The sequence below is a fragment of the Austrofundulus limnaeus genome, unplaced genomic scaffold (assembly GCF_001266775.1).
Source record: "Austrofundulus limnaeus strain Quisiro unplaced genomic scaffold, Austrofundulus_limnaeus-1.0 Scaffold151, whole genome shotgun sequence".
NCBI lineage: Eukaryota > Metazoa > Chordata > Actinopteri > Cyprinodontiformes > Rivulidae > Austrofundulus > Austrofundulus limnaeus.
In genome coordinates this window covers 816,462-827,424 of record NW_013952553.1, presented here as the reverse complement: position 1 = coordinate 827,424, position 10,963 = coordinate 816,462, and the positions used below count along the sequence as shown (strand labels likewise).

The 10,963-nt window shown below is 38.3% G+C and overlaps 2 long non-coding RNA genes across 2 annotated transcripts; one reads left to right on the top strand and one right to left on the bottom strand.

Annotated features, from left to right (window-relative positions):
• The first annotated feature begins 909 nt into the window (after positions 1–909).
• LOC106523287 (uncharacterized) lies at positions 910–1,234 on the top strand. Its single transcript, XR_001310876.1, has 2 exons — positions 910–995; positions 1,063–1,234. It is a non-coding gene; the product is annotated as an uncharacterized LOC106523287 (long non-coding RNA).
• LOC106523286 (uncharacterized) lies at positions 926–1,153 on the bottom strand. The gene is made up of 2 exons (XR_001310875.1): positions 1,061–1,153; positions 926–973 (listed from the first exon to the last, which is right to left on the bottom strand). It is a non-coding gene; the product is annotated as an uncharacterized LOC106523286 (long non-coding RNA).
• Positions 1,235–10,963: the final 9,729 nt, after the last annotated feature.

Here is a 10,963-nt window from a genome sequence, read left to right as displayed (position 1 = left end):
TATCTGTTTTAATGTACAGAGCAACTAAAATAAGGTTTAGTCATGCAATACAAAAGACAGAAAAGGAGAAAAAACTATTATCAGTGTGAATAATGTTGGACTAAAAGGCAGATATTTCTGTACGGCTTTTGGAGAGAATATTAAACTATCAGCTAGTGAATACATGCAAAGGACCCCACCCTCCAATTTACAGTGGGATTAAATTTTCCTTTCTACAACTCAAACTTCGATGGAGCATGCCCAGGGGTGGGTCTCGAACCAAGTGGACAATGACAGAGCGGTGTTGTGTGTGTGAAGGGGTGTTGTCTGCTGGCAGTTTCTCCTGTAGAGGAGGAGGAGGAGGTTGCAAGGCAAGCTCATTTCCTTAGGCCCTGAGACATGGTCATAGACACTTTAAGGCTGAGTTTTTGAAAAAAATCTGTGAGATTTTCTTTACACGTTTGTATTCTTGACGCAAATAAGGACATTTTATGTAATTTACAGAAAATCAGTATAGCGTGTCATGTATGAACATTAGAGTGTTGAAAGTGAAGTTATCTTGGGTTTTTCAGTTTTATCTTGGGATTTCTCAGAATGTTCTTGATCATGAAATCTGATGCAATAATTGGTCCATGCCGGTGGTTTTGTAACATCATTCAGGATCAGTTTTGTAGCACAGCAATGTGTCGTAAATCAGCTTTAAGACTGACAGAAGAATTACTCCTACACTTTGCTTAAAGTGAGACTGAGACACTTGATAAATGACTTTTAGTCTCAGCCTTTAGCTAAGAAAATTTTAACAAGTCTATTCTTACGAGTAATTCTGAGAAGTTTAATAAATACAGGCCCTAATCTTTTTTGAAGCACAAGACCAAACAGCTGAATATCAGGATTTAAACAAGATCAACGTGGGTAAAACTGAGACAGACCAGGACAGGAGACGGTATACAAAAGAACAGTGTTTATTTACAATTTGTGAAACGGGAGTCTGGACCTGGAACAGAAGGGAGGCAAAGGTGAGTCGAATTTGTTCTTTGTTTTGAACCAGTTGATAAATAGTTAAAGTCTCTCGTTTGCTTACAGGGTCGGGAGTGGGGATCCACACAGAGAGGTCGATCCGGGGTCCAAGGGTGAAGGTGCACAGGTGAGTATTTACAAGAGGTGGAGGCAGCGGAGGAGCAAGAGGATCAGGTGAGTGGCTCATAAAAAGTTCCGGGCAGCGAGAGAGTCTTGGTGGCAGGTCCAGCAAAAACAACAGGTAAACAGGTACGAGAATCTGGAGGCAGGCAAAAATACAAAAACTCGAATTAGCAAGGACTAGGATTTAGACAAGGCTAAAAGGCTGAGATCATACCCAAGGAGTAAGATGTTTCAGCGAAGACCTGGTCCACTTCTCTGGCTTATAAAGCCCAGGAGTTGATGAGCCCAGATCCTCTGCAGGTGGGTGCARTCAGAGTTGCACCAATCAGCGGGAGGCAGGTGGGAAGCTTCCAAATTGCCTCACTGAACAGTCAAAGTGACACAAAACTATACACCACAATACCAATATTCTTATTCTATGAGACATAAGAAGGGATTACACCAAATTATCACAATATTTCTACTTATTTTTGTCAACGTCTTTTGAATATGTGTGGACCATTATACACTTTGATCAGTTGTAACTCCCAAAAGTTTGATATCCTTTACCAGTTCAGTTTGGTTGTTATTTAAAGACATTTCTGAAATTGGAGTTGGTCTGATAAAATATTTAGAGCACAGTAACATACATTTAGTTTTTAACATGTAGAGTTTTAACCTTTTCTGTTATTCACTTAAAACCAGACAATAGTTCTTGTTGTAACACCTTGTTGTAACCTTGTTTACCTGATCCAAACTGTCAGAAGACATACCGTTGTATCATCTGTATAAACAATTGTTGAACAGTCACTTAACACATACAACATGTCATTAAAAATACCAAATAGCAGAGGACCCAAGCAAGTGCCCTGCGGAATTCCATATGGAACAATCAAAACATTAGAAAAAAACTATTAAACATAACACATTGTTTTCTATTACTGACATAAAATACATAAAATTATTAGGTGTTTTTTCAAAGCCATGTGCCATAGCTTCATAAAGAAATGTTCATGATTAACAATAAGTGTGCATGTAAAAAACATTTTATCTTAACTTAATAAAGTTTTTTAAAATTGTTTTCATATTCAGACACAGCTGCAGTGATGGTAACGTACGGTTCAAAGTCTTATTGCCAAAATGACAGTTTGTCAGGACCTGTGTGTTTTTCAAGTTTTTTCAGTTCCTTGTGTTTTTATTTTCTAGTTATTCCTGTTTCATTAGTTGTACTGACTGATAAATATTCAAGGCTGAATGAAAAACCAGACTGTGACATTCTGGACACTTTGGCATCTTAGACGTTAAAATTATCTGACTATACAGTTTCACGAAAATGGCTGTAATTCAGTTAACTTTATGGGTAAAATTTGGTGTGGTAGTTGCTGAGAGTTATTCATAACATACTGAATGTGATAACTCCTGATATTTAATTATTGTGATAATTTAAGGGTCAAAGTTTGAGCAACACCTCTACAACTGTTATTTCTCAACATAAGTTCACACTGAAGCTCAATCTAATTTTTTTCTAAGATGTGATTTATTTTAATATTTCCTTTTTAAATGTAGTTAGTTGTTATTAATACATTTTTGAAATACAACCATCATCAGAGTGGGTGGATCAAATCTGGAGTTGTGCAAACAGAAAATATGTAGGAATGCCATCATTAACAACTCACATTTTACAGCTTTGTGGTTCAGTACTCTTGGAACGTTTGACTTTGTAAAAAAGAAAAGAAAAAGATGTAGTCAAAAGTTACAGGACACCCTTCAGAAAGGAAAGAAAAAATGAAATATCTGAATACCACAGGCCAGCAAGTTATGGGTGAGGGGGGCTATCTATTAATCTATGTCCACAATATAGCTGCCAACTTGAAAGCTGCCAGACTGGAACATTTTTTTTCCAATTACAGAAGCAAATTTCAGCTTGAAAATGGAAAGTAAAATCTAAAGATATATTTGACATAAAACCAATAAAATAAAAAGCAAACAAACAAAACAACCATAGTGATTCTAAAGAATTGTTTTCTTTTGTCTTGACAGACTGACACTTCTCAGTATTTCTATTTGAGCAGCATTTGTTAATAATCAGCCGGGTCATGTGGTGAGAGCTGTCACCGCTTTAATACGGACCACCCCTCTGGGACTAACTTGGTCATTAACTCTAATGGCATTTTCTGCTACAGAAACTGTCCCTCCTCCCTTCTCACCCCCCTCATTGATTCTAAAAGCAAGAGGCAAACGACTCCCAGGACACTCAGTTCTTCTAGGCAACCAAAGTGGTTGCAGGGAGTGTTTTGCCTGAACTTTGACCTGAGGACACCAGACTCACTTCACTGACTTAAACAGTTTGTGTCGTGTTAAGAGCAGGTCGGCACATCGTTTGTCGGGGTAAATAAGGAAGGGTGACGGCGGGCACAACAACCTGTGATGAAGACGAGGGGAGGACAGGTCTGGTGGCAAAGCAGCATCTTTAACATAACTGCTATTGATTTTAGATTCTCTCTCTGGGAGAAGCAGGATGTTTGAGTCACAGTGTGGACACTTTGTGTGTGTGTGTGTGTGTGGGGGGTGGGGGGGGGGGGGGGGGCAGGGATTCCCTACTATGTTGAGACCGTTTTTGGCATACACACCTATTTTGTGGGGACCAATGGTAGCCTGCATAGGGGGACCTGAGCCTTGTCCCTATTAGGAAAAATGCTGTTGGTGAGTCAGGGGTTCGGTTTTGGACTAAGGTGTGAATTCATTTTAGGCAAGTTTAGGGTCAGGTATGTACCTGTGAGGTAGGTTTAGAGTAAGGGGTCAGGGTTAGGCTGTAGAACTTAATGGAAGCCAATGCAATGTCCCCATAAAGATAGCTACACTAGACCGCGTGTGGCGTGCTAGTACTAAGTAAAACATCAGGTACACCATATGTGTTTAGTGTCATAGAGGACTTTGACAGTTTTTATTTAGTGGTAGTGGTGGGCACAGCTAACCAAAAGTTTAGCTTTGCTATGATGGTTATGGTGGATATCTTCCATAACCCACCATAGCTTTGCTAACTGGCAATCCGCTAACTAAAAATATTAGCTTTACAAATTCTAAACCACTTTAATCAGGTAGGATAATTAGTGGAAGTAATGCTAACTGATGGCCATTGACTCAAAGTCTGTCATTTAAACATAGACATAATATTCCCAGAAATGGCATAATCTTTGCTAAAAGCTCTTTAAACTTTGTACGCCCACCAAACAGTTAAAACCACAAGCGATTTGTGGGTGTAGTTTGTTAAAGACGTGATTGGTTGGATTGAATTTTTCGTGTGGGATTTGAAGAAGCTGGGGCAGCTGGGGGTTGCTTGGTTAACAGGAAGGTGCTTGCTTAAAGGGGCAATATCATGTAAAATCAACTTTTTTGAGTTTTATATCATGTTATAATGTTAAACTCTCATAAAAAACATTTCCAAAGCCTTGCTTTGACTCATTCATGCATGTTTGAGAAATCCTGCAGTGTATTTAGGCAGCCATGCTGAGGAGCAAAACGACAGGTGGGGACCAGAAACGACTTTTGGGATCAGAAACGCCTCTGGGATGTGTCTTTAAGCTGAACTTCCTCATCACGGAGCACAGCTCCCCACCCCCCACACACCCCGCCCATGACTCCCGCAGGCTCTCGGCAGTAACACGGCAAATGAGTGAAACTGAAAGTGAAACTTAAACTGTCTGCTGAGCTCCACTACTTCTCAATCAGTGAAGCTCTTTTCAGATTCAAAATACCTTTTGAGGAAACATATTTTCAGATGCCAAGTAAACTGCATCATAGCATCATAGCGCATCATAGCGCACACACCCCACCCCCCATGTCAAAATGGGCGGGACAGAAGCAGAAGGTGGTTCTTAAAGAGACAGAGGCCAATTTCAAGGCGTTTAGAAGAGGAAGTGATGAGAAGACAAGTTTATTTTCTATTTAAACATAAAAAGAGCATCTTAAAAACAACTATAGGTGACATAGATACTTTATTATGGTATAGTATTTAAATATTTGCCTGAGAAAAACATAATATTGCCCCTTTAAGAAAATTTTTTTCAATAATTTATACATGTTCACAATAATTTTTATTTGAGACATTGTTCTGTTTTAAACCATACAGAGATGGTCAATAAATTATATTTACATGTTTGCAACAATTTTAACATTACCATGACCTCTTTTTAAGTTGCCCCACAAGTCAATCAAACCAGTCACGGTTTTGCCAACCTCTGCTTTTCTCCCAAACTCCGCCAATGCTGGTTAAGATAGACTCCGCCCACAACAAGAACTCCGCCAATCACAGTTAGGGTAAACGTTACCCACACAAGAAGAAACTCCCCCTATGTACTGCAGAGACCCCTGCTTGAGAAAATGGGTAGCTCTTGTTGATGCATATAAACAGGTGAAAGACGATCAGAAAACAAATAGAAGAGGAACTATCAGATTTCCGTTTTATAAAGAAACGCAAAAAGTGATAGGAGCACATGATGTTGACTAGAGTTTTGAATTCTGGTCAAGGTGTTACTGTGCAGAGGCCAGAAGCAGTGTGCAGTAATGGTGACATACTTAAGTTAAAAATGTAATAAACGTACAATTTCTTGTGTGATTAGGAGTTTTCACATACCACAAACAACAACTTTTTGTAGAATAGAGAAATAACATTAAGGTGTGCAAGTAGCTGGAGATCCCTTTAACAGTAAAGTATTACAGTTAAGATGCAGTGAGTTTACAGTGAGATTAAGTATTATTATATTTTTATTATTTATTTATTATTTGAATAAAAATAAATAAGATTAAATCTGATTAGAATTAAGTTAGACTAACTTTAAAATGACTGAACATAAATCATTGCTATCAGTAATCTCTAGTGTATTCACACACACTTCTCAGGATTGATTTGATTGATGTCTGTTTGAGAAAAGCCTTTGTTGAAAAGAGACAGCTAAAGATTAAGTTAAATGGAGTAATTAACTGAATTAGAAATGTGTGATTTAAGTTTCATTTAAGATATTGAATTAACTCAAACGTCTTGGATATTGCAATGTTTAACTTTAAAAGAGGGGAGATGTTGTGAGATTAGTTTCTATTGTTTATCTAATGTAACGGTAGTTTGGTTTCCTGACCACTGGGGGAAGCACTAGAGAGATATACCGAAAAACAAGTTCGAAGAAGAAGTTGTTCATGTTGTTACCTCGTGCTCTAAGCTAAATAAAGAAGTACTGCCTTCGCAACCGACGATTGCTTCTTCTGTCTTCCCTCATACCATGACAATGTCGAGCTCAGTTCAAACCATAAATAGCACAGATTTTTTGTGCTTTTATAAAAGTTTAGAAAAAGAGGTTGTGCACTTGCCAAAAATGATTTGTGTGTGAACTGAATGCATTAGTGCAACGTTAATGTTCTTTAATTTTATGAACCAGAATCTTTGTTGAAATTTTACTTTAAAAAAAAGCCTTTCGACAAATTAGACCTGATTGAGATTGAAAGCAGTTCATTGAAATGATGTATTGAGTCCAAAAATGAAAACCATTTATAAATGCCTACTTTTCATTGACTACCAATTCACTATTGTATGCTGAAGAGGTCAGAGAGAAATGCCTGCACAAGTGCTGACAATATGTTGAGTGCAGTAAATAAAGCATGAAATACCTCCCTGAAAAATAAAAAGCATCCACTAATGTCTGTTTTAGTAAGCAATAAGCCACTGAAAATGATGCATTTAGGAGAAAATATATTACCATTTGAAACGGACTCAGCTGTTGTCTGTTAATTAGATGTCCTTGAGAGATAGAGCTCGCCTTCAAAAGGCACAATAGATCTTTTCAGCCTGTTTCTATGGTGCTGCTATTTAGGCCTTCCCTTCCAGACTGTTCAAGGCAACCACAAGCCCGTCTTTGGGCCCTTCCTTTTATTGTCTCCATCATTCTATATCGTTTAGAGTCACTGTTATCCTTATCTAGATATTTCAATTACATGGCTTCTTGCCACAATGTAATTTATTGAATCAGTGGTTTGCACAGTATTATTGGGTCTCTGTGTAACCACCGTGGTCCTGCTAACCATACAAACTGTCGCTTGGGTTAACACAGAGACAGCTCTAATAGTGGGAGGAGATGTAACCTAAATATGAAGGATTTTTCATAAGGTTAAACAGAAAATTTGTTATTTGTTCTTTATCCACACAGTTGGATTCATAAAACTATACAGCTTGGAAAATGCATGACTGAATTTGTAAATGTCTAACCTACGTAAAAGTAATACTGTTGGACTAATAAAACAAAGTATATTCCCTTTCCATCAAATCTGAGCACATTTTAGGTGTTATTTATACATTTAAAAAGTGACTGCATGATAAAACTACAAAAGTTTGTGAAGTTAGTGTTTAGCTATGTATTATTTTTATGGGGTTGCATTGACTCAGTGGAGAGTTGCTGTTCTTTGTCTCAATGCTGTCTTTCTCCAGTCCTGTAATCTGTCAGCAAGAACAGCTATGACCATGTTCACATCGGAGGATGACCCCACTACACTCTCAGCGGCCTCTTCAAATTGTGACAAACTTGGAAAACCTCCAAATTGAGGAAGGTTATAATGATGCAGCTGTGATTCTTCTCTACTATATTCAGCATCCTCAAGGCCCTGTCACACTGTTTGGCCCTGTCACACTGTTTTAAACATCTTAAGCTGATTTATGAAAATTTTGTTTTGACTAAATTAATCATTCAGGTTATTTGACCTGATAGTATTACAGTACGTATATGTTCAAAAGAGGATTCCAGTAGATTTTAGTAGTGTGACAGGGCCTTCAGCACATTCCCATAGTGATACTACCACAAATGCTCAAGAGCACCCAAGCAGCTGTGGAGCAGTGGTAGAGCAGCTGACTTAGAACTGCCATCCCCATTGTCCTCATATCCATAGGTGTCCTTGAGCAAGACACCTAACTGCTGCCGGTTGCTCCACATTGTGATCGGTCAAATGTAGAGAACAAATGACAAGACATGACATTTTTTACTCTTGGCCACATCCTGGCAAATCTCTCCTGTACGCTAGATCAGTGGTTCCCAAAGTTGGGGTCGGGACCCAAAGTGGGGTCCTGAAACATAAAGGTGGAGTCCTGAAAAGATTTTCTGAATTAATTACAATAAAAAATGAGAATCAACAAACTTTTTATGACTTTGTTGGTACAAAAGAGTAAGGTTAGTGTATTTACATTGGACAAAAATAGCTTAATGAATTTTGTTACTCTGTCCTTGTCTATCTGACGTGAAAACAGTGTGTATTAACCAACAACAGCTGGGGTCTCAGGTCTCTGCTGCTAGTATTTTGTGGGTCAAAAGCTGAAAAGTTTGGGAACCACTGCGCTAGATCATGCCAAACTAACATGATATCATACCAGACATCATGTCTGCATTACACTGTTTATATGATCTTGAAGTACTGAATGGAGCCAGCACACTCAGTCCTGCGTTAAATTGTAGATGACCAAACTAGACCTATTTTAGGGGGGGCTGAAGCCCCCCTAAAACATTTTCAAGACCCCCTAAATATTTATTTTCAAACAAAGTGCATTCAGGTTCAACATGATGTGGCCAGAATATGAGTTTGAACAAATAATAATATAACCCTTCATTATTAACACAAATATGAGAGAGCAGATATTGTTTTCCAAAGTTAATGCTCAATATGTAAAAAAAGGTTCATGTAAAGTTTAGTTTTCACTGTGCTGCCTTCATAATATACTGATTTTATGTTGTTTCGTGATTTTTATTTATTTTTAAAATGGTCTTCAATTAGTTGGAAAATACAAAGTTTTGAGTAGATTAAAATAATTCTGCTGGTTAACATGAATGTGTCTGTTGTTGATATTAGCAGATGCTGTCAGGTATTATTATGCAATTCTATTTCAAAATCAATATATACATGATATTAACGATTTTGATTTGACAAAACAATTTAATTTTGTATGTGAATGTATGTGTGTAAATTGGCAGTAAGATTAAGGAACTGTGCTGGGGGCTAAGCCCCCCCAAAGGTCAGATCCTAGAATCGCCCCTGACCAAACCACACTGGTAACTGCAGGCCTAACTTCATGCATACACTGCCACCATGAATATTAAACACGACACACACTTGATGAAGATGTTTTGTGCATGTTCTTTTTTTTGTCACTTCAGTAGAAAACAAAACCAAATATTAGTTTTTTTAGTTTATTTATTTCTTCATCATCAGTGACTTTTTTTAAGTGAAGAGAAAATAGAGACGGGGAGAAAAATAGAGAGAGAAGTAATTAGAAAGATGAAAAGATTGAAATAGCGATTAGAAGTATATTAAATATACACCAACAAAACACAGGACCACACACCCAACATCTGTCCGCTCACCTGAAAAATAAATGGATAAATACATGGAGGGCATATATAAATATATACACATACACATACATATATAAAGATATACATACATACAAGCCTACATTCATAAATATTGTCTGTATATATACAGAGACATATATACACACTCAGTGACCAGTCAGAACCCCCCGGATCAGAACACCTGTCTGTGAGCAGTTGTGAACATGCGTGTATATACAAGTTTTCTCCAATGGAATATTTAATAGTGACTGTGGAGGACCGGAGACCCAACCCCCAAGACACGAGGCAGACATTGGGAAGACCAGAGCCCAAGGCCCGACAGGGATCCCGAGCGCAGAGCCCCAAGGGGCACCCACACGGGAAGATCTGCCCACCCACCCCCCAGGTCAGACCATAGGGGAGAACTGGGAGAGTACCCCCAGCGACCACACGCACAGCCCCCAGGGCCAGCAGCGACAAACCCCACCAAGACCATCCATGTTCATGTTTATCATAGTGGTGTTTTGGTCCAGTGATGGAGAGACCTAAATGATGTAATTGGTGTGAGCGTAATCTCAGCCGCAGACAATCCATATCTACGTCCTGTCATACTGTAACATTTCAGAGAAATTATGCTGACAAATGGGAAAATTTTGTCAAACTGAAGATGGAATAAAAAAAAAACAAGGAACAGGAAGCCTCTTTTTTAACGTATTACAGCAATGCTAACAAGTTGAATGAATATAACCTATGAGTAACTTAACTATACCAAGTTTACACAACTTATACAAGTGTATGGAAGTGTTTGTGACTTATGCAGAGCTTATGTGCAATGTTGGTGTAACTTGTGTGAAACGTATGCACAGCGTGTTGAAGCATATTGCACGACTGATCACGTGACCTCCGATCGCTTCGGACTTAAGCCGGATTCAGCCTGTGCCGGCATGTGGGACATCATTTTTATTTGCAGGCAGAAGTTCTTCAAAACGTCACAGTGTAACAGGGTCTTCAGAGACAAAAACAAGATGAACCTAGGATTGTTTTAGAGTTTTCAAAAATATAAATAGTTTTGTGCTGCGGGATGAAATTGGAGTATTTAGGGAGAAAAAAAGCACAACACTGTGCCTCCATCACTAAGTATTTGAGTTGATACAGTATTTTAACAGAATGTAAATGTTGCAGATAAGTTTTGTCTGTTACAAACCAAAATCTGTTTAACTTTTTTGTAAGTGCAAGACAAGTGCAAAAAACTGGCCTAGTTTAATAAAAGTTTGACAGTAAATAAAATGACCTATATTAGCAGAATAAGCCGAGACAACGCTTGTTCAGCTGTAACAGCAACATACAGTAAACTTTTTTTATTTCTGTTCAGAAAGCCGTGAGTCTTTTGATTCTCCGGCTGTATGTTGGGCATCAAGAACTAACTTTCTCCCGGCGGAGCGGGAGAAGAGACTTGACGCAGCAGTCTGGTGTGGATAAGAGGTTTCCCTTTCCTGAATCAGTAG